Source organism: Zeugodacus cucurbitae, chromosome 3, assembly GCF_028554725.1.
Source record: "Zeugodacus cucurbitae isolate PBARC_wt_2022May chromosome 3, idZeuCucr1.2, whole genome shotgun sequence".
NCBI lineage: Eukaryota > Metazoa > Arthropoda > Insecta > Diptera > Tephritidae > Zeugodacus > Zeugodacus cucurbitae.
In genome coordinates, this window is record NC_071668.1 from 68683037 (window position 1) to 68708343 (window position 25307).

General features: G+C 40.1%; 1 protein-coding gene across 1 annotated transcript in view; it reads left to right on the forward strand.

The window, feature by feature from the left end:
* The first annotated feature begins 23577 nt into the window (after nucleotides 1-23577).
* LOC105214724 (uncharacterized) overlaps nucleotides 23578-25307 on the forward strand; it is a 192946-nt gene continuing 191216 nt past the window's right edge. Inside the window, exon 1 of the mRNA XM_054226818.1 lies at nucleotides 23578-24294. The gene's annotated coding sequence lies outside the window, so the exon portion shown is untranslated. The remainder of the gene's footprint in view (nucleotides 24295-25307) is intronic.

Here is a 25307-nt window from a genome sequence, read left to right on the forward strand (position 1 = left end):
GCTGTGGATATTCGTGGAATGAATGTTGAATGCTGAATTTTATGATTCGATTATAAAATATGTTTCAAGTAGGAGAGTGACCAAGGTGTTGTTGTAGGTTGTGGAGAATGAAAAATTAAGAAAAAATAATAATAAAAAAATTGGAAACAACAAAATGAGAAAAAAATAATAAATAATTAATAAAGGTCCCTCCAGCAGCTGCTCCTAGTCGCGCACAGCCAAAAATTACAACAAAAAGCAAAGAAAAGTGTTTTTCGTATAAAAATTGACGCGTGTTGCAACATCAGCTATTAGCTACTAGCCGCCACCGTGTAATCAACAGCACACACATTTATAAGTGCCGCCCTTCAATGAAAGAAAAAACGCACTGCTGCCGCTTCGCCGCTATTGTCCTTGATTTTCCACCGAAAGACATCATCAAATCCATTAGCATTGTGCTCCTCCCTCTCAACTTTGGCGCATCGATCATATAAACGCGTCTTTACAAGCACAATCTCTCGCAATGAATACTAGTCAGTGGTCAATTGTTATTGCAACGCCTACTTCCTTGCTTTTGTCACATTTTTTACGCTACACTTTTCTTCAAGCGTCTACTGATTCATCTTCTGACCTTCTTCTTTCAATTGATGCTGCTTCTTCTTCTGCATCCAACTAGGTGTATGCGACGCGCTTTTGAAATAAAACTGTCAATGTTGCATGATTTATTAGCATATGAAGTAGTTGTTGTTGTACTTCTTCTACAGTTAGTGTTACAGCTGGCCGAAGAAAATTAATCGATTTTGCTTTACTCTGAGTATTTAAAAGTGAAAGAAGTTGTCTGCCATTATGTGCTTAAATGATGTATTAAGGGAACTAGGACTAAGTGCGAGTTGATGGACGATGCTGCGATTTTGTGTGGAGTGCCGTTAATGAGTTAGATGTGTTCTGTGACTCTTGTAAATGCCTTCTTTTCTTCTAAAAGGAAGACTTTAGAAGAGCTCCAATAGAGGGCCCCGAATATTCAGACAGCTGATTAGTTAGCAAGTTGGATTTTGGGATGTCGAATTAATGTCTATGAAAGACCTTTTTAAAGCAAGGGCTTGCTTTTTAGTGTCAAGACACCGTGTAGGCTATTTCAAATCTTTGAATGCTTTCATCTAGAAACTAGAAATTCACTATTCTCTCGGATAGGACTAACTAATTAAACGATTCTAAGTAAAAACAAGAAAAAACGTTAACTACGGCTGTACCCAAGCTAATATACCCTTCATAGGTGCATTTCTTTTAGTAACTATGTGTTTAAGCAAATCTAAAGACGTAAGAAAATGTAAGTAAAAAAAAAAGAAAACATTTTACTAATTCTTTTTAGCCGGGTTGTTTGCTAGAAACATTAAGGTTATATAGTTAACCGATCTGAACAATTTCTTCGGAGATTATATTATTACCTTAAGCAGTAATTCATGTCAAATTTTGTGAAGATACCACGTCAAATGCAAAAGTTTTCCATACAAGCCCTTGATTCCGATCGTTCAGTTTGTATGGTAGCTATATGATATAGTGATCCGATATCGGCAGTTCCGACAAATGAGCAGCTTCTTGAAGAGAAAATAACATTTGCAAAATTTCAAAACGATATCTTAAAAACTGAAGGACTTGTTTGTATATATACAGACGGACATGGCTAAATCGACTCAGCTCAACATACTGATCATTTATATATATACTTTATAGGGTCTCCGACGCTTCCTTCTGGGTGTTACAAACATCGTGACAAACTTAATATACCCTGTCTGTTCAGGGTATAAATAGACTCCACTCCCTCTAGAGTTATGACGATCAAGTTGGAATTGATCAGATATTAATAAGGTAAAAAGTCTAACGGGTGATTTTTTTGAGGTTAGGATTTTCATGCATTAGTATTTGACAGATCACGTGGGATTTCAGACATGGTGTCAAAGAGAAAGATGCTCAGTATGCTTTGGCATCATGAATAGACTTACTAACGAGCAACGCTTGCAAATCATTGAATTTTATTACCAAAATCAGTGTTCGGTTCGAAATGTGTTTCGCGCTTTACGTCCGATTTATGGTCTACATAATCGACCAAGTGAGCAAACAATTAATGCGATTGTGACCAAGTTTCGCACTCAGTTTACTTTATTGGACATTAAACCAACCACACGAATGCGTACAGTGCGTACAGAAGAGAATATTGCGTCTGTTTCTGAGAGTGTGGCTGAAGACCGTGAAATGTCGATTCGTCGCCGTTCGCAGCAATTGGGTTTGTGTTATTCGACCACATGGAAGATTTTACGCAAAGATCTTGGTGTAAAACCGTATAAAATACAGCTCGTGCAAGAACTGAAGCCGAACGATCTGCCACAACGTCGAATTTTCAGTGAATGGGCCCTAGAAAAGTTGGCAGAAAATCCGCTTTTTTATCGACAAATTTTGTTCAGCGATGAGGCTCATTTCTGGTTGAATGGCTACGTAAATAAGCAAAATTGCCGCATTTGGGGTGAAGAGCAACCAGAAGCCGTTCAAGAACTGCCCATGCATCCCGAAAAATGCACTGTTTGGTGTGGTTTGTACGCTGGTGGAATCATTGGACCGTATTTTTTCAAAGATGCTGTTGGACGCAACGTTACGGTGAATGGCGATCGCTATCGTTCGATGCTAACAAACTTTTTGTTGCCAAAAATGGAAGAACTGAACTTGGTTGACATGTGGTTTCAACAAGATGGCGCTACATGCCACACAGCTCGCGATTCTATGGCCATTTTGCGGGAAAACTTCGGAGAACAATTCATCTCAAGAAATGGACCCGTAAGTTGGCCACCAAGATCATGCGATTTAACGCCTTTAGACTATTTTTTGTGGGGCTACGTCAAGTCTAAAGTCTACAGAAATAAGCCAGCAACTATTCCAGCTTTGGAAGACAACATTTCCGAAGAAATTCGGGCTATTCCGGCCGAAATGCTCGAAAAAGTTGCCCAAAATTGGACTTTCCGAATGGACCACCTAAGACGCAGCCGCGGTCAACATTTAAATGAAATTATCTTCAAAAAGTAAATGTCATGAACCAATCTAACGTTTCAAATAAAGAACCGATGAGATTTTGCGTTTTTATGCGTTTTTTTTTTTTTAAAAAGTTATCAAGCTCTTAAAAAATCACCCTTTATATTTGGTGATCCCGTCTTAAATACGGTGATTTTACAGTTATTTAGTCTAAGAATGACTACCGTATTATCTGATTGATGATTGCACTTTTTCTTCATACCACAAACCTCATACAAACTTTATCAAAAACACTGTTTCGAAGATTAATTATACTGAGCAATACTTATGCTTCAGCTCCTTTATAGTCCTTCGGATGAGCAGGTCATGTCCACACGATATTTGCTGAGAACTGTTTCAGGAGGAATATGTGAAACATTTAAATCTCCTAGGTACAACTACTATATTGCGTGGGATCTTTTGAGAACTTTATCTGAAGTGAAATATATAATCAGCTCTTAAGGAGAACAAATAAATGTAGAACAGAAAGTTGATCATTAAATTGGTTTATTGGATAGATCATCTTTGGAAGCATTTTCCATGTTGAAGTTTATGTCAGAACCACTTGTAAGTGCAGTAATATAAAATATTATATATTGAAAGTAAGACAGTGTGTTTTGTTGTTGTTGTATTATAATATTTATATTAAAATCCACTGCCTCTCTGAGAAATTACGAGAACTGAAGGGGAGAAACCTGAGGAATGTGACAAATTTGTCATTAATCATGTTTTAGAGATATATTAGGTTGGCAAATAGCTCCTTCCGCCTTTTTGTCTTTTGAACTTCGCGGCTATGTATAAAGCGCTACAGGTATTTTGGGGGATGGTACTCTATCACTTCGAACTGCTGGGGAATCAACGATTCAGAGCGGGCGAAAACGACAGCCTAGACAAACCAGCCGGCGAAAGACCTGGGAAGAATATCGATCAAATCATGGAAAACATCAAGTTTGGCCGGCATGTGGCATCGCCCATGAGATGGGAGCTAGTTACCAAACCATTTTAAACTATCTGCAGAAGGCTAAATACACAAAAAACTTGTTGCCGCATGATTTGACGCAAAAAACATTCTGGACCGAATCAAATATGGCTGCGATATGGTGCTGAAGCGGAACGAACTCGACTCAATTTTGAAGCGGATGGTAACTGGCGATGAAAAATGGGTCATATACGACAATATCAAGCGAAAACGGTCGTTTCGTTTGAAAGAAGCATGTTTTGCTGTGTGTTTGGTGGGATTGGAGGGGAATCATTCACTATGAGCTGCTCCCATATGACCAGACGCTTAATTCTGCCATCTACTGCGAACAACTGGACCGCTTGAAGTAGGCGACAGACCACACACTTCGTTGATTACTCGTCAGAAGCTACGGCAGCTCGGATGGGAGGTTTTATTGCACCATATAACCCGGACTTATCACCAAGTGATTACCACCTGTTCCTGTTCATGGCGAACGCTCTTGGTGCTGTAAAGTTAGACTCAAAAGAGGCTTGTGAAAAGTGCCTTTCCGAGTTCTTCGCAAATAAGTAGGGGGGCTTCTATGAGGGGGGTATTATGAAGTTGCCGTCTAGATGGAAACAGATTATCGAACGAAACGGCGCATATTTGAACTACCAACCAATATGGTGAGGTGAGTAGCTATGGTTGGCCAAATATTTCCTTTGAATGATTTGTGAACTTTCCATCAAAACAAAAATCGAAGGAAATTGTCGCTTTTAGAAACTATATACCGTTTCAGTAACCGAGTTTTTTTTATTTATAGCGAAATTTCATCCTTTTTCAAGAACGTCTTAGTTCATCAAATGTGAGAGATTACTTCCCCAAACTATAACTGAGGTATTTGAAAACCCTCCCTGAGAGGTTTTGGACCAAAAGCTCTGATGGAAAAATTGGTCCATCTATTGATGATCGCTTTGCTCTTTGAAGAGATGAATGTAAAGGCAACTTTTCTACATTGATAGACATTTAGTCAGCTAGAACATAGGATTAAAACAATACTGACTTTGAGCTTTCATAACGCTGCTAAATTTTCAAACTCAGCAAACCTTATTGAAACTAATGAAATAATATAATCAATTCGGTAAAAACCGAGATACATATATTCACTCGCAACTGCCAGGCATATGCAAATTAATTCGTCCAAAGCAAATCTGATTGATTATTAAACGCATGTAAATATTTATTTTGCTCGACTGCTTTGCAAATTCATAAAATATGTGACATTTTTTGTTGTAAACCAAATAGAAGTGAACTCGCTCAAATATGCAAGAGAGGCCCAATACACAAATAACGGCATATTAAATGCATGTGCGTGTGCGCGCCGGTGAGTGTGTGTGTGTGAGAGTGCATTGCATATTTGTGGTTATTAATATTTTCATTTAAATAATTTATGTTTGTGGCGCGCATAGAAAGCGCTTTTTTGAGTACATATTGGCTTAGCACGACTCGGCCTCAGTCTTTGACTGCAGCGGCGTGCAGGCGTTGTACTGTACGGCTGGCCTGCAGCCACAAAAACTTAATTGGCTTGACCGAAAGTAAACAAAAACACACGCGCGCAAACAGGCAGGTAAATAAATATTGATGTAAACGGGTCGTCGGCGGGCGTAGGGTTGCACCAGAGCTGCTCAAAAATGCAAGTGAGCGAATGAACAAATAACGCAAACAAACAAACACGCGGTCACATGTTTGACACAAGCACTTATTGGGAGGGGTGATGGCGGCTCAACAGTCGACAAGTGAGACCGACAGCAAATAAATAAATAACTAGAAAAGATTTTGAAAAAGAAGTAAGGTAGTGACTAAGTTCGATCCGAAATGAATGTTATATAACTTGATTGTTTGAAGCAACAGCTAATCCCGACTAATGATTCCACCATATCCAGAGGCTGACTTAATCGTCAGTTTAATGAACATAACCTCACAAAAAATTAATTCGGTAGTCATTGTTATGGCGACGAGTTCTTCCGAATACCGAATTGTGGAAGACACTGATTGTGCCATTAGAGGTGGGCTTGGAACGACACTCTACGGCATAAAATATTCCATATATTTAGCCTTCAGTAATCATAATAACATTTTCGGAAAGATTTTGGAGACAATTTTCTGGAATCTCCAACAATTGTTCACATGCTGCCGAGAGATCAACGTGTGAATGACCGATACCCAGATGTGGATGAAAATATTTTTGAAGATAATTGGAAATTACAAGCATTCAGAATGAACCTTTCTAGTCTGCTAGAGTCCTCCATTTATCCTTGAAATTTAGGGTAAATCGGGAACGATTCGAAATGAACTATGTATCTCGTACTTAATAAAATCTCTCGAAATACTCGTTTATTCCATCGCTTGATTGAAATTTCGACCGTCTAGTGTCGAAACAAATAAATTAGATCCGAGAGATCTTTTCGCACCTTCGAAGAAAAATGTACCTAGAGCTTCATTAAGAAATCTCGAATTCATCAATTGACGGAATAATACCAACTAGTGTTTCTCCAGGCTTTCATAAAGAACTGAGAAGTGGACCAAGCCAAACACCCTAGTAGAACTTAACAATCCCGGGTATAAACATCTTACATATCCATGCAACATGTCACATGCACTTCAACTCAAGCTCGTCCATTTCAAACGTAAGCAATCAGGGAAAAGCGGCGTCTGCGCTTACTCAGTCCGCGTGTGGGTTGGCTGTTGAGGTGGGAAAATTATATGTTAACAGTAAAACAACAACAACATCATCATAAAATCTCACGCGCAATTTCATCTTTTGCCACAAAATTGTTTGCTTTGCCCTGATTGCTGCGGGCGCTTAGCAAAGTCTATAAAATACTTGAAATATGAGTGAGTATGGATTTCTGAGTACTTGTGTACACACACTCGAATACGAACTGTTGTGTTTAGGGAGTTGATGACATGACTGTCATGCTGTCGCTTGCTGTTTGCGGCAATGACGAAAAGAAACTCCTTGATATTTTAGGTTCAGCGCAAATTGCCTAAATAATTGATATTTTTGTTAGGTAAGGTAATATCAACGAAGTTTATATTAGTATATATCATATATTCTAGAAATTCTCATGAAATATATATAAATATATCTGTTTATTCTTATGAGAAGCTTCTTCATTTTAGACTTAATTTTGAGGGTTTGTTGAAACAAGAATATTTTTTCTTATGAATAAGAAAGAAAAATTAAGAAAAATTTATTATGAGAAAAAACTAGATTATAAACTTTTGGGATTTACAAATGATCGATCTCAAACCGAACGTTTTCTCAAGATTGTTGAAAACAACAACACTTATTCATGATCTTTATGTATAAAGCTTCTCTTCCGCTTTTTTTCTCTTTATTCAATGCTTTATAAAAAGTGTTACAATGATCGGATTTAGTTCAAATATGCGCCGATTTGCTCGATAATCTGTTTCCATCTAAGTCAGACAGCTACTTTTCACAAGTCTCTTTTGAGTTCAACTTTATACCATCAATGACGTTCGCCATGGACAGGAACAGGTGGTAATCACTTGTCGCTATGTCCGGGGTATGTGGTGGATGCGATAAAACCTCCCATCCGAGCTCCCGTAGTTCCCGTGGCTGACGAGTCATCAACGAGGTGCGTGGTCTGGCATTGTCCTGGCGGAACACTACACCTTTCCTGTTGGCCAATACTGGGCGCTTTTGGTCAATCGCCTGTTTCAAGCGGTCCAGTTGTCCGCAGTAGATGGTAGAATTAATCGTCTGGCCATATGGGAGCATCTCATAGTGGATTATTCCCTTTTAATCCCACCAAACACACAGCAAAACCTTCCTGACCATCAATCCCGGCTTGGACACTGTTTGGGACGATTCGCCGGCCTTCGACTACGACCGTTTTCGCTTGATATTGTATGTGATGCATTTTTCGTCGCCAGTCACCATCCGAGTCACCAAAATGGGTCGAGTTCGTTCCGTTTCAGCAGCATATCGCAGTCGTTGATTCGGTCCACATGGTTTTTTTGCGTCAAATCATGCGGCATCCAAACATCAAGCTGTTTTGTGTATCCAGCCTTCTGCAGATGGTTTAAAATGGTCTGGTGACTAACTCCCATTTCATGGGCGAAGTCACGAGATGCCACATGCCGGTCTAACTCGATGTTTTCCCTGATTTGATCGGTATTCGTTGTCACAGGTCTTCCGCCGGCAAACTTATCCATGATGTGGTTTTCACCCGCTTTGAATCGTCGAAACCATTCCTCCGCAGTTCGAAGTAATAGAGTGCCATCCCCCAAAACACCATTAATCTCACGGAAAGTTTCTCTATTTACCTTTAACGAAGGAAAAATTTAAAATAGCGCGAATTTCGGCGTTAGTGAACTCGTCTATAACTGTAGAATGCAATAATCATGCATAGCGTCGTTTTATAGGTTATGTCAAGACCTTTCAAAGGTGTATAGTATTGACATATACGAGCTCTGTAGCGCTTTATACGTAGACGCGAAATTCAAAAGACAAAAAGGCCGAGATATTCGACAACGCTATTAATGCGATATTTCCGCTCAATAATGTGTGTTCGAATTTCGTCGATTTTTCAACTTTTACTATTACCGATTGGGATTTATTAACCCACTTCGTTCAATTGTTCGGGCAGATTACCGACTATACGTTCATCTCTTTTAGAGCTTTCGGCCGGTTTTAGTACAACAAGATATAATATTATGATAATGGTCTTTGAGTATCTAATAATTAAATATTAAAAGAAAGCTCTGTAATGATAAATCTGGATATAAATGAGTCGTCACAAAGCTCCACTTTAAAATATTAAATACATTTGTCCGATTTTAAACTTCAGTTTACTTAGACATAGAGTATAGGATTCTATGATCATTTTTTATTTTAGCCCTGTATGGTTATACTTATTTTACCTGCACCAGGAAACACAGGCGGTGCGTCGACGATTCGACAAATGTATTAAGTCTTGAGAAAACTGAATTTACTTATAGTACATAGTTTAACCCTTCGTACTTCGAACGGGTTATTACTATTGAACATTCAGTTATCCATTGCTCTCAACATGCTATTTCGGGATACGAGATTGCAAGATCCTTCCAAAGAAAATTAGGTCAGAAACCGATCTGGGGTTTTTTTTAAGGCTTAACAAGAGATGAGATGTAAAAATATTTACCACCGACTGAATTTCATCCGTCTAGGTTTAACTGGGTGAGCTCACACATATAAAAATCTGTGTTCTCTGGAATTTCTGATAAACGAACGAATATATCTCAGTTCTCTGGAGCTCCAGTAAGGAAATAATCTTAAAATCCATCATCCATAATTCCTACAGCACCTTACACACCTACACTTTATGACCTGTTCCGCATATTCATCAAACATCTTTTCTTTACAACTCTCAGTCTTCAACGCCAATCGCTGCTGGCTGTTAGTTATTTGGCGTCAGCAAAGACGCTGTCCTCGACGGCGACAAAATTGAATTTCCTCGACCATTCTCAACAACACGCAATCTACAGCGCAGCACTCAACTCAGCGCCTACATAGTCGGCTTGCGTGCGTCTTTATGTCGCCAGCAACGAAGTCTTCCATTTTGAACGGCAAGTGCGGAACGCGCGGCAGAAGCGTAAACGAACGAACGCGCTTGACATGTTCCTAATTGATTTTTTGGCAATTTAATATTGCAGTAGAAAATCCTTTTATACCCTCACCTTGTACACCCGGGCAACTTCTTGGCTACCGCTACTGATGGTGACGATGGCTTGGCTCAGCACTCGGTCAGGTTTATGGGCTCGATGGCAGCGTCGTTGCTTGGCAGAATTCCATTCAAGTGAGTACGCTTCAATTTTTCATGCTTTCACATACACACACATCAAGTGAGGTGAGCAAGGAAGCTCACACATTTGTATTGCTTGCGTCGTACATGAGAATTTTGATTGACATCGGTTATTCAATATTGCTCAGCTGGCTGTAGAATGTTGATGTTGCGTCAGTGTACCTGCCATCAGCTGCAGCAATATATTGCCTCAACAGCAAATGAGAAATGTCGTCAGCATGTGTGTAAATCTTGGCTGCTTCTGTTACTACGTCCTGCTCTGCTCCTTTGTGCTAAGAAACCTTGGCTTTCTCAATTTACACACTTCATCTTGTATTCCACGTGTGCCGTTCGGTACTGCGTGGTAGGACCTACCTCTACCTACCTACCCCGTCCTGTGCCATGTACAGTCATACCAATAAGAAAGTACTACATGCCGTGAAAATTGTATGAGGAATTTATAATTTGAGACGTTTGTGCGGAAAGAACCGTCACATTCCTTTTTAAACAAGTCGGTATCGTGGGATTTGCTCCTTTTAGGGATACTCGAAAGTCACTCTCTCAAGATAGGTTTTGAAAATTTACTAGATATTTTCTAATCGGTCCTAATCTGGATCAAATCGAAGTAGATTCAGTACTGTCAGTGGGCGGAAATTTGAAACTCGGAATCTACTACTAATATCAACCAATCTTGGAAGATCAGAATATCTACTTACGATAGATTATTAAAGAGAATCCATTCCGTGATGGGATCCGTTGTTATTGTAGAGACTCCAGGATTCAACTGTATGCGGTATTAAAAGTAATAAAGATCGACAGAACTTAGAGGACGTCAATGTCTCTTCGCAATCCTCACCACCCCACTGTGCATAGTATAGTCTAGACTGGATGTTGAGGTTTCAATATTACCAGCTTCCTCAACGAAACTATCCAAGAGTCTGGAGTTGCTAGTACCAGTTTGTATGTATTTTGTGGAAAGTTATGAGTTCAAAAGTAGGTCTGAAGCGATACCAGTAATGGGAATCAGAGTTTTCTTCCATTGGGTCGAAATACATTTATCTCAAGGACGAGGAAAAAGGAACCCACCAACTTTTTTAATAACAAACATGGACTCAGACCATAGAGAAAGCTTACCAAGAGATCTGTTGCTGTATGAATGTTTTAAATAAACTAAGTTGAGTTGAAAATAGTCTACCAAGGTACAGCTATTCGACTTTGCTAAAGCTTAATGGAACCATTGGAAGGAGTAAGCAAAGAGTGATAGTTGAAAACCCGCGTTCTTAAGGTTCTAGAGTTTTCGAATTAATTCAGATGTAGTCATATTCAAAGGAGGAGAGAGAGAGAGATGAATCCAATTCATGACTTTTCCACATTCAATTCTCATTGATATAAGATCAAAGAATTAAATTTTTACCGGTCTGAGTCTGGGTTCTAGACTAGAACTGCGGAATCTGGCTGAATTAATTCGAGATCCAAGAACCTGCTTCTTCAGCATGGTTTTTCCGTTCATTTAAGCGATCTCTGAGTACTTCAATAAAAATAATTAAAATTTGGGCCATACCAAGTCCAAATAGTAAGGGACGGGACCGCTCATCGATAGGCCTACAAAAGCAGTCAATACTGCGAAAATTTTGCTTATGATTGAAATATAACGTAAACTACAGTCCTACGCACATACAAATTCGTGTATCAGCATTTTGTTCAGGTGTAAATATACGTGCCACACGTGCAACACATATTAAACGCTCGGATATTTAGCACACATGTGTGAATTGGTATGTGTGCCACAGCCAATCAAAGCCACTGCAACTCAAGGCAAGTGGATGACATTGTTGTTGCGACAACAGGCGATTGATGGAAACCCGTTGACGAGGAGGAGTATGTCGTTGTAGCTGGGTTGGCTGTCTGACAGACTCACCGCCACTCCCAGTGGAGCGCTGTGTGTGTGTGGTGGCACAACGCAGCAATGCCACAGTGTTTCACTCGCCAACTGTCGACAGTTGGCGCTTTGTGTGCGCATTATGTTGCACTTATGAGACCTTTCGATGCTGCCACTCCAGTGCCAATGCAAACACCCATACACATTCTCGGATAAATAAGTTTGGTGGCATGTATGCTTTACAAGCTTCTGTGTTCGATTCCCTGCTGTTGCTGCTACTGTTGTTGTTGCTGTGTGGCATGTTTGCTTTTGAAGGAGCACAAATTAGTTTTTTCTCCCGCTATGCTTTTATAACGGCCAACAAAAACCTGTCGCCAACGACGCAATGGTGGCATGAACATTTCATAAACCATCAACTACACATGCCACCTTCACCTTAAACGTGCCACCTTTCGAAACGCGCCATGCCACATACATGTATTTAAACTATGTGGCACTCAATAGGTGTATGGTGGCAAGTTTGCGTTCCGCTTTTAACCTCAACAAAATGGCGAAATTGAGTTATGTAATTGACAAAAGGCGACCATTTTAAAGGCCGAAATCGTTCAAAAGACTGGCTACCTCCCCCTTTTGCGTCCCTCACCCGCATACTACATTGCTTTGCCACGCTTAGCGCCCAATTAGTGTGGCAAGTGACCAGCGTACCCCCACCCCCAGCCACAAACACTTTGCAACAGATATGTGGCAAGTGTGTGTGTATTTGTGTTTACGCGGCGCGCTTAGTTTTGACTAACGACTTGATTGAGTTTGCTTTTGTATTTGTATTCGAATTTGAATAGCGTTCAAGCGTTTCGTGCCGGTCGGCGGCGTTTTGTATTGAAAGGATTTGCCAGCAATTTTTTCTTGTATTTTTTCGACAATTTTTATTGAATCGCTGTGCTTTTTGTTGCAACACAACTCACTAGCTAGCTGGGTGTGTGTGTGTTGTGTAGGCGCCCGTGTCGATTGCAGGTTGCAAGTTGTTGAAGCATAAAGTGAGCAACATGCGGCAGCGTCAAGGCTTTTGTACACCTCCAAAATGTATTTGTGGAGTTCTGTGGTGAGTTTGGTGGAATGCAGGTGTGTGTACACATATGTTGGGAGTTTGTAAGGATTTTTCAATTAACAAAGTAAAGTCGTAGCTTCACAGATAACCAAATATAAATTCCCCGCTCTTCAAACTCCCTATCTCCATCTCACTCTCTGTTGATTTTTCTGTTCTTTTTTTCGGGCCGCTCTGAACTTTGTTTACCGTTACAAAGCAATTCATCGGCCACTTAGCGAAGATAGTGAAAGAATAGCATGGAGTGGCTATCGTTAAGCTACATATTTGCTATATATATAGATATATATCTTTTTCAAATGCTCCTCTCTATTCACTAATTTAATTGCTGAACAATCACAATGCGCACAATTCGTTGGCGTATGTGAGGTTACAACCTCGAAAATCTCGATGAAAGGGTTGCTAAAATTGGTTGGACGCACCGTTTGCGTTGAAGTGCAATGAATAACTTTAAATTGAATTTAAATATAAATTTTATTTCTTATATTATTACATCAAATTTATGGACTGAAGTGGTCGTTAAGTGCTTGCTTTGTGCAGCCAATTAGTTGATAAAGCGTGCTCTATTATATTTGGACTGGATACTATTGAGCTGCAGACTCGATTAGCTGCTCTTTGAAAGGTTGGAAACCTATTTCTCCTCGATCTGTATCGAAGAACAAACCTTTGCAAGCCTGATACTGGCAGTTATATGAGAAAACCGACTCCTCATAATTGGCGAGCTTACAGTTTGGTCCGGAGCCTTTAACTTTAATCAGTCCTCAAAGCTTCTTCAAAAACTAAGTTCGTACGGGCTTGATTTCAATTTCTAAACGTATTCTCCATAAGACATTCCATTCATTGTAATGGTGCTGATCATAATGGGTCAATATCAGAATGTTGGTGGAATATTTCATATTTTTATTGACCAACGAGAGTATTACTTAAACTCTACCGCTACTGTATTTGGACTAGCGTTATCTTGTATACTCTTCCCTAAGAATGTAAAAAAGGAAGCGAATGCAGATTTGAAAAGATTGTAGTCACGGTTATCGGAGAAGGGGACTGACGACTAAAAAGTAATCACCAATTCCGGTTGGGCTTGGAAAAATCTAAATCTAACGTCACGTATGTTTTCTGGCTCTTGAAAAAATCTCTTACGATGCATCCAAAGATGTGAACACTCTTTGAGTTGATACAGTGGTTGAGGAGTCTTTTAGATGTAGTATTTAAATTACAGCAAGTTCAAGTAGTAGGTCCTAGGATGTATATTGTACAATGCTCAGTCGTTCATTATTCTATTTCTGCTTGCCTTAGTGACAAGTTGTTAGTCTAATTCCAAAGAGCTCCAAAGTCCTATGGTATTTTCATCGGAACGCATGTAGAGCTGAAGACTTCGAAACACGTCATTAATGAACTAGGACATTTGTCGAAATTTCATGTAGTGAGTTCTTAGGATCTGCAGTCAAGTCAAAAGTTCTTATTTCAAAGGACTGTACCAGATTGGCTTGCATAGGAACTACTTTTGTTCACTTGTGACTCATTTATGGTTTTCTTAGCATAGAAAGACCGCTGAATTCCTTATACTTGTCTGTCTCTCAACACAACAAATTAGGGAATTGTTAATTACGGGTATTCACGAGGATGATATTATTTTGAATACACCTGTTAGTTCTTTCGATAACTTTTAAAAAAAGCAGGGCACCAAGGAAACAGTGGAGCATCTCTTGTGGGTGCTAAGGACCTGTGCCAGCAATACAACGGCTCAGGTATCTAAGGTCTCCACAGTACGATAAGTTGAAGAAGATATCGTTAGTGAGATCTCACAATGTCTTAGAGTTCGCTTGACGCTGGCATCCTAACCGATGATCACTACTCAGGAAATACGTGACTCGTCAAAGCAAAGTCCCGTCTCCATCTGGTATAGCTAAGGACCATAACTGGTCTATGCGGGGCCTTTTTAAGCCTGCTCAATTTCTTAAGTGTATACTTTAACCAATCCCATCATATTCAACCGCCCCATTTTCAATCCCTTGAGGTGGAAAAAAACAACTGTCATTCCATTACACGAAATTGATTTGACAGCGCAGCAGTGGCTACTTTTTTCCCATTACAACAACAAAAGAAAAACACAAGAAACATCGTAATAACAAAAACAACTGTTAGGTATTTACAAAAACATAATCTAAAGTCGTAAATGCTTGTATGTCGTGGTTATAGCAGAAGTAACTGTTTCTTTCGACATTCTGCTGACATTTAATTTTCGATTTTAATTGGATAGTAACAGCAGGAATCCAGTCAACACAGCGACACGGTAAAACCGAAACGTTCAACGCCAGACAAAATGGCGACATATGACGGCAGTGGGGGGAGACAAGTCGAAGCGATGAAGAAGAAGACGACGATGGATATGACGCTGGCGATGAAGTAGTGACGTGAAGTAAAACCGAGTGAGGTGAACGGATAGTGCACAGGGAATGCTGCTCCTGACGCTTGTTACTGACAGCGTTGCCCAGACACGGACATATTGCAACACGAACGGACTGACGGACGGCCAATAAACGAACAGCAATCCAAATGTAGCGATTCCATAATACACTTAGAGAAGGTTGAGGCGACGCAATAGGCAAGTGCAGGACGAACATCTTTGGAAGACTTATAGAGAACGTAGCAGATGGCTGGGACGCATGGACAGATTGCGCGCTGTACTGATTGTGGAGAGGGGTGTAGTAAAAGGGACCGACTGTATGTGTGTTGAAAGGTTCGCTCAACTGCAACTTAATTGAAAAAGGCCATCCTTTAAGCAGCGCAGAGCAACATACATTGGTCCTTCATTCAGCCCGATTTGCATTTAAGGTCGCCAAGTTGCTCGACCGAGGCCACACAAGCACTGTGTGTGGTGTGTGTGAGAAGATTGTACGAGCTACCAATTGACGCCACATCAGCACTTCATTCGTCATTGAGTTGGTAAATTGGCGCACTAAAGGCAATGTGCACGCGTTCGGAGGAGTGGAGCCGACTTGCAAATGCAACCCTACACGAGCTGAGTTGTAATCTTGCTTTGCTGTTGCTTTCGCTGCACTGTGTTACTCGGCTGTGCTTTGCAAGCTCCAATTAATGCCAAATTGCTTTTTACCCGCTCGTGTCGCCTCCGCAAAGATTTCACCAACGCTTTGTCTTGCATCCGTCCAAGCGCAGTCGGGCGTCACTTCTCTGCTGCTTATACCTTTGCTGGCTCGTGCAATTTCGGTAGTTTTTCCACTTTCGCGCTTTGCACCTCGTCACACCTCGACAAGTGTGGGAAATTTTCTTTACTTTACCTTCACTTCGCAGACGATTTCTAATTAACTCTTGAAATTCTTCTTTCAGCCAGCGCTCACAATTGCTGGAACCCGTTTTGTCGCCCGCTTTGCTTACTCTCCTCTACATTTCTATTTAGTCGTTTGCAGCGCTTTTGTGACAACGGATGCGATGACGACGAATGCTTGCCACGGTTGGATTTGCCAATCAATCACTTTGAATGCCATTGAATGCGAAAAGTAGAAAGGCAGCAAAAGTGAAAAAGAAGGGTAAACTTATCGAGTGAAAATTAGGCAACTGGGAATTTGTGTGATTTTTCAGCTAAATTACCCAATCGACGTCTATAATTATGCGCCTCCTTGAGGGGTGCCGCACTGTCGAGAAATATTAAAGAACTAGTTTGAGTGTATGTGTGTAATTGTGTATGAGTATGAGGCTCGTTGACAGCGCTACTTATCGGTCGACATTCGTACACACATAACTGCATATTTTGGCATCGCAGTGTGAAGCGGCGATTCATAAAGTCGTTGAGAAAGTCAAGAAACGTCAATCGCCAGTCACTCACTCAGCGGTGAGTCGAGCCTTTCTTTGTAGGAATGTGCTACGTATACGTATACGTTGGCAGCGCGAAAATCCACGATTAATATTTCTTCCCCGTGCATAGAAACTCATAAAAAACGTTTAAGCTTGAGAAAATGCAAATTACTACAGTGGTGGTCATGTAAATGAGTACAGACCAGAAAAAAATGTTTGAAGATGGTCTAAAGATGTCCGCTTGAGCTCGAAGATCAAGGCAGCGTACATTAAAACCAACTGTATTCGATCAAAGACTATTTAATTTATGAAAGTCGATCTAGGGAGGAATAGCCGAATAGAAGCTTATTAAATAGAATATAGCAATCTAACGGCAGACTGAATCGGACATTAAAGATAGGAACAGGTTAGAACGCTGAATACCTTCAACGTTAAGAAGTCTAGTGAGGAATACTTAGAAGACGGACGAAATCAGTCGAATAAAAGATTTTTTTTGAGCGAAGACTGCGTTTTAAAGAACTTCAAAAGGACGCATTTGTAGAATATGATGAGTATAATATCTCTCAAGAAGAATATATGAATGTCGTAGTCGGTCCCAAGAATATGAAAACTATCGATTAACAGAATGGGCCTAATGAACAGAATACGGCCGCGGTCAGGCTCTCTTCGCCTCCCTTTTCAACCAACCAACCAATAGAAATTAGGGAGATTATAAAATATATGGTTTTGATCGAAGCCCGTTCTCGCCTGATGGAGACCTAATAAATTAGAGTGCAGGTAGAAGAAGATCAAAATAAGATGCGGACGAAGATTGTAGTCAGACTCAAGAAAAATTTAAGAATATATGAGGATATAAGGTAGCGGCTACCGAGTACTAGTCGGATACAGGACTAGCAAATGTAACGAATTGAAGACTGTCGAACGTCTTTAATTAATGGAGCAACTGATTCAGTACGGACGGAGATTGTGGAAGGACTTGAGAAGAGTGGTTAAGGAATGGATTGGATTGGACAGAATTCTAAATCAAGGCCTTAGTGATAATAGTTCGAAAAATTAATGGAGTGATATGGTTTGTTGAGTTTTTGATAATAGACCTTGAATATTGATTATTACAGGAGGTATCTGGGTCTGGAACTGAAAAGCTGGTCTTACCCGGAACGTTTCTTGATAGCCTTAGATTTCCTCCAGTTCCTCATCTCATTGCAATTAAATTGTACCTTAGATTTTTATTCACTTTCTTGGAAGTCTTTCGCAACATGTGTATCTTCAGTGCTCATTTCAAACCATTTTTTAGCCCTCACTGTACAGTACTCACAAGTCAGTCTTCTCCACGACACACCCTTCATGTGAATGCAGTAAAATCTAAGAAGGCTCGACGCTGGAAAAAAGTATGATTGACAGCTCCTCAGCTGAAAGTAATAATTTCGCTGTTGCATGCCACCGCTGTGAACAAACAAACATATCTTCATTACACAGCACATGTGGAGGAATGTAGAGTGTATACTTCGTATATACGCCGTATGTACTTACTTAAGTAGTACTTCATGCATATTTATTGTTGTCATCTTACCCCCTTCATGCGGCATATTGCTTTCCCACTGCGTAGATGTGACGGAATTATGTCTTAATTGACAACACGTTGAGAAGTGTGCACAGCATGTTGGTTGCAATGTTGCAAGTTGTTGGGTTTATTAAGTAGTAACAAATAAAAAACATGGTAATAATTATAGGACAGCAACACGATAAGATTACTCACTTCGTCTTATGACAAGAGGGGTAGAGAGCAAGACAGTTTTTTTCTTCCACATCGGTTGCTTGTTATGGCAACTTGTGGGTATTTAGGAGGGCTAAATTGTATGTAGACAGATCTTTACTTTCATAGAATATATGTACGTACATTCATATCTAACTTTAAATGAAGAAATTGAAGATCCAATGGGTCTAATGTTCCAAAAAAATAAGCAATGTCGAAGTTTTGCTTTTGGAGTACTGATTTTTGGTACATTTCTTACATAGTGTTTTTCCTCACTCTTGCTGAGCTACAGATCATTGCAACTAGCAGTTCTAAAGGCTAAATATGTTACTGGACGTAAAGAGCTCAATCATGATCGAGCCGTTTACTTGAGGGAAATAATCAGCTTTGGACCAGCAATAACTTCCACCGACTATTTAATATAAGTTCGAACGTACTCGGACGAAGATGTCTCATCTTATGAAATCTTCATCGAATTCACGTTACACTTAAGGACTAATGATATAACCGTTATTTCTATCTAATCAGGTACTACCGACTGTACTATTAATTGGTCTTACGTGGACTATAATACTGAACACTCTCATCGCGAACTCCATTCTGTGTTAGTTACATTTTCCTTTAAGTCATGGAGGAATGGTATACTATTGTGTTGACACCTCTTGGTCAGATACCGATTCAAGTTTCTTCCGTCCTGTATCAACTCACGACTTCCTTACAATCGCCTTATCGCGATCTCCACTCTTATAAAGTTAGTCATGACGAAACAGTATACTGTTGTGTTGATACCTCTTGGCTAGATTTTGATTAAAGTTCTTTCACTTAATTTTATACTGCATCAACTCAAGACTTCCTTACATTCATCGTCACACCGTTAGAGTTTAAACTTCTGGAATCTTGACTTCCACTTAATCAGATATCATTTTTGAATCTGAAGTCCTATCACTAGCATCTTATAAAGAACTTGTGAATTGAATATTGTGAAGGTCGGTCTAGAACAATGTGGAAGATCAAATGAACCGGAGTCTCTGTAATTTATTTTAATGTGACGTGATATGTGAAGCTTCGGGTATATCGTATTGGATATTATCAAAACCAGATTGAGAGATGAATTTTTCTCGTGCCGGTTAATAAATTTGTTCTAATTACATTGCCATCCAGATCCATAGTTTCGCAGTGGCCCAATATTTTTTGAGGCCCTTCAAGTTGTCCAGTGTAGGTTTTTATGTTGGTTTGGCTAGACCGTCGACTGTTACTTCGAGTTCCGGACAATGTGGGATGGACGTGTTGGAGCTCGTTCTTCACTAGCTTTCCTTCCTTGCCGTTCTTTATTATTATCTTTTTATATATATTTGTTATTTTTGTAGCTTTTATGAGTTAGTGTGAAAAATATGTTTTTATATGTTCCAAATGACTATTAATTACCTTTCAACCTTTACCTTTTCAACGATCAACAACTCTAAACTTGAACCAAAGTAGAGAAGACCTAAAAGACCTATCCAAATTCTTTGCGTTGAGTTTAGGACTTTCAACATATGAGATCCTGCGGTTTCACCATTCTTTCTTTCTTAGTAAACAAAGTCAACCGTCTAAGAGAGCTTTCCAACCCAGTCCAAAGGTAGCTGCGTATAGGTTGAAGATGATAATTAGACCGCCCACGTAAAGATATCTGTTCTAGTAGAGAAACGTGTCTGTCCGAAATAATCCTAAGCTAATTTTAGTTCCATACTTCCAAAAAAAATCACCTTTAAGACTCACACTCATTAAATGCCACAATTTTCTTAACATTCCTGCTGAGATCCTCAACTTGCACATTATTTGTCTAAGTTCTAATGTCATATCGCATTATCAGATTAATTTTGGCAAATTATGTGCTACTAAGGCACTCTTATACTCACATAACTGTACTTTCATATAATATTTTAACGCTAATCATTAGTCGCCTGTGTCATAACGCAGCAGGCGAACGCATATACGCTCATAAATATTAGTTAATAATTTTCCGTTTGCCATAAATTTTGCATTAAACAAGTAGAACAGGCCTGCAAAGAGCGCATGTAGCAAGCTACAACAAGAAGAACAAACAGCCACCCGGTCAGGCAACCAATCATACGAGCAACAAGAGCGCCACCACCACCATTAGCTCTCCACCTCATGTACTCAACTTACTTGTCGGCCAGCCGTAATCACCCACCCTCTGCAAGTTCTTCCACTTCCACAAGTCTTGCAGCTCGAAATCTATGAAATCTTAAGTAAACATAATTTCCCGTGCAACACCAAAAGACAAATACACTTTTCATGAGTACCATAAGGTCGAGCCAAAACGAGCTCGGTAGCTACGGTGCACCCGGCCCGGTCGCAGCACTCAGCGCAGACATTAATTGTAATGGAGCAAATCTTAGTTGTGCGAATCCATGAAATCTCTGCAAATTGCGGCCAATCCCACACAAATGAACGCTAACGACGGGCGGGCGCCATAGACGTAGTAAGAAACCCCCTACACGCCGAACGCCAGCTGAAGACGCAACAGCCTGCCAAATTCAACGCATAAATCACAACGCTAAGTGGGGTACGTGAAAGCGGAGAGACTCGGTAAAGAATTCAACATTTTTGACTTGTGTGCGTGTGTGGGTCACGTCTCAGCAAAAACTTCTTGAGATCTGCAAAATTTGTCTTGATGCGCGTTGGTACAATTTCGCCGCGGCGAAGGCGGTGTGGGCGCTTGGTCTCCAAACGACGGTATGCAGAGTTCGTGTTCGTGTGCGCACAGGTAAAAAATGCCGGAAATGCCGCCAACAACAACAAGACAATGAAAGCGTACTGTGGTAAACGGAAATTAGTAAGAGGACGAGCGAGCTGCGGTGTTCGCTAGCTGAGAGAACAAATAAAAGATGTGGCAAAACTTACGACGCCGACGACGACTCGGACGCCATGATTTATGAGCGAAAGCAAAGAGAAAAATAAAACAGTAAAAAGTAAAAGAAAGAAAGAAAAATTGTGGAATAAAAGTGTCTAAGAAGCAAGACAAAGATGTCGGACGAAGTGAAATGAAAGTACAAAACCTTTTGCGACACGAAGGTGGGGCGTTCATGGCTACAGCGAAGTTTGCATGTTTTGGCCGGATTTGCATTTGAAAGCGCAAACCCGCAAACAAAAACAACACCAGCTTTTAAGCCTTTAAAAACGGTAGATAAAGCTTAAAGCGCATAAAAGTGCGTTTAATCAAAAATTCTTAGAAGGAAAGGAAAACCCTTACGAGAACCGCAACCAATCTCCACTCGGTATAAGCTCGCAGTTTTTCCTCTGCTGAAATATGCGTCTACTCAAGTGTCTCGCATTTGCGTGTCCTGTGGCGCAGCAAAGTACCATCTGGCTTGCGTGTCTACCCACCCTACAGGGCCGGCTCACTCAAGACCGATTGTGGGATTGCTTACAGTGCTTCATGTAAGATGCGTGTAAGTGGCATCGATTTGTCATCCTCTGTCGGCAGGCAAATAAGTCCAACGCATGCGACTATTAAATATTATTTTTTTCTTCTCTTGTTGGAGATTTGTCATGAGTTCCGCAGTTGTTAGAGCACGTGAGAAGCTAAGAAGTTTAAGCTGGCAGTTTAGGGAAGACGAATGTGCGACTGGTATCACTCGTCCCTTTTTGAAATGGAAACCGAATTTGTAGTTGATAAAAGATTGTTTAAAAAAGAGGTTTAGTAAATTTAATGTGAAGTGCTGGGTGGAGAATTACAACTCGTGACTACCTCTCGAAACTTGTTTCTCCGAAGATCTTTCGTTTGAAGTTTAAGGTTATATTAGAACAGTAGCTATTAGTATAAGCTTCACTGTCCATATCGCGGGGAAGAATGTACATATGTATCTATAAATTATATTCTATAAGATTTTATGTTACTATATTCAGGAAAAATTTACTCGGCATTTGAGGAGAGCTTCACTAAATCTGCGAGACCTATCGAGTTAATGAGAAGACAATTAAATATTTTGCGATTTGGACCGTAGTTTTTAAATTTTCGAATCTCGATCAACAAATCTCCAATTTACTTAATATATTCAGCTTCCTCTAGATAGAAGTCCTAATGGGCTTATTCAAAACTAACGTGATATGGAATCTACTATATTCCTCTACAAAATTTTTAAGTGATATTTCAAGAATGCAGGTGATTATTCCGAGAGAAGCTCTGATCTGAGGAAGAAAAATACTTTAGGAGGAAAATATAAGTGTTTCTGGAGCAAGTTGACGAAACATTATCACTGGTTGAGGTTAGGCGAAATTTTCAGAATGTGCTTTTTTGGGATAAGGGATTCGAAGGAGTACAATAAATTAAGAGTGTTAGCTCACTAAGTCACGAGGAATTGCATTAAAACGGAATTTGGACGTAAAAGCTGGGATTGAAATTGTGGCAATGTGAAATATTCTTTCAGGACTACTACATGTGGGGCTCTGGGGTTCAAAAGGAAGGTATGATGACCTTCTTGTCGCTAAGACTCGAAGAAATATTGAAAATTTGAGATTTGAGCTTGAGTTTCTCTCTAATTATGAAGTTCGAGCTTAGAGAAAATATTATTGTAGGGGGTAGGAGGTATCGGGAAATTTTTAGAACATATCAAAAGAGGAGGAGAATTTCAAGGAAATCTAAAATTCGAATTATTATAATATGAAGAAGTTTTGCGTAATTGCTATCTTTCCTATGAGACTGTAAATAAAAACATGGCGAACAAATGAAAGTATTTCGATTGCCTACTCTCGAAGATAATAGATTGTAAGTTCAAGGTTGGAGTTAAGAGACAATTTTTTTGAAAAAATGGTAAATTGTTATTTTTTTTCAAAGAGTCAATATGTATTTGGATCGCCTAGTCTCGAAGAAATTAGATCGGAAGTGTGAGGTTAGATAGGGGAATTTTTGAATATCTGTGGATTACTATTTTTTCCAAAAAGTCTACTTCATCCCTCAAATTCTCCGATTCTCCATTATTTTCTTCAAAATCTCTCTACAGCTTAAGTTGCTCGAATTACGCAACAATGATATTCATCATGAGTTTATTTCACTTGCATTCTGCTTGTATGAAACCCCACTTTCGATTTTTTAATTACTTCCACATACTTGCCGCACCACTCTCGTGGCCGCTTGCTAATTTTTCGCATCAATATCTAACTAATTTTTCCACACCCAACTCAAGTGCACGTTAATTTCAGATTCTACTACCTGACAATCTAACTTCCGTCATTGGAGATGTGGCCGAGTACTTGAAGTGGCAACTGCAGCATCCGCGGCACACCCACACATATGAAGAAAACAGACACGGACGGACAGAATGACATACTCGAAATGGTTGGTTGTAAGGAGTACTCACTTGGGTGGATGGATGTTGGTGCCAACGCACAGATACGATGATTGTGCCACAAATGAAAACAACAACAACAAAAAATTCAAGTGTTCAACCAGTGATATATACGGTTGAAGAAGTAAGATAAATTCCAACAAAAATGTGTGGCAACCAAGAGAAGAGCAACGAAATCTGTAAAACCAACACCTACACCATCACCACCATAAATGTTGTTGCCACACGCATACCATTGCGCACAGCGTAAGAACCCTTCAATCTGGCATTCGAGTATTGAATTCCTTGCGACCTCTGCGTTTGGTTTGAGTGCAACATGCCAGCCGTGCGGGAGTAAATGGTGGCAAGGATGCGACTGGTGTTCTTCGGTCTGGTGATGGTGGCTGGCGGTTGGTGCGGACGTTCGCTTGTGGCATGTACTACTACCTACTCGGCACTCGAGTGCGCACTTGTCGGAGTACTTTTGCTGCTACTTCACTGGCTGCCATTCCCTGCATGCCAACCAGCCTATTGTTTTGCCGTCCAACTGCCTTACCACAGGACCGCTCGAATTTGATAGCGAAAAAACTGGGTAAGTGTTTCAGAATATTTTTATGCTTACTATATATATATATATTCGACATTTATAAGTAGTATGCATATTATTTTGGGGGTCGATATTGCTGATTGTCGAAGGCAAGAGATATGAGTGAGGAAGAGGGTTTAGCAGATTTTTGTATTTTTTTCCTTGTTGCAAGTGCACTCAGCGCATTTTTTTGTGGCAGCTATACAGAAAAGGAGCAACCAAAATTTGTTTTTGTTGTAAATTTTTTGTTGTTGTTGTTGTTTTTATATTACGGTTTGCTAATTAGCACACCGAAAATTATTCATCTTCTCTCAATTTCGAAATTTATTTATAAATAATCATGCCACAACCCCACTCGTCATTTATGAGTTGTTCCACAGACTAGCAGACCAGACCGTTTGGCCGGTTGCAACAACTTATATGCCGCCCTTCAAAACGCAACTCAAAGCACAATTAACGCAATGAAGAGCGGTTAGAGCAGTAGGCGGGTAGAAGCAATAAAATAAAAACGACAACAAATACAAAAGCAAGCAATGCAGACGTTGTGGCATTCGCACAAGTGTCTGCCCCAACAACATTGCAAACTGCAATTGCAATACAATTGTGTAAGGAACTTGCGTAAGCGGTCAGCGGACAGAGTCTGACCCCACTACACTAACTAGCACTGAACTTCAGGGCTGCCTTGTTGCATGCCATAGCAAATTGTTGTTGTTGTTGTGTAGGCGCAGCAATGAAAAGAATTCCAAAGAAAATATCGACATTGCTCAGACACACTTGCCAATTGAATTGAATTGAATTTGTGGTTGCTGACCGACGACTGAGCGAGGTTGGGGGCATGCGGACTTGCGTTGTGGCAATAGTTTGAAAGAAGAAGAGCATAAAAGAAGCTTGCAAGCCACCCACAACAATTATTGCTCTTTTGCCAGCATCAAAGGCTTAATCACGTGTCCAGTTAGTTAGTGGCATGGACCGATGTGCGGCAACAAATGCACTTGTGGCACTTGCGTTCCATGCCACGG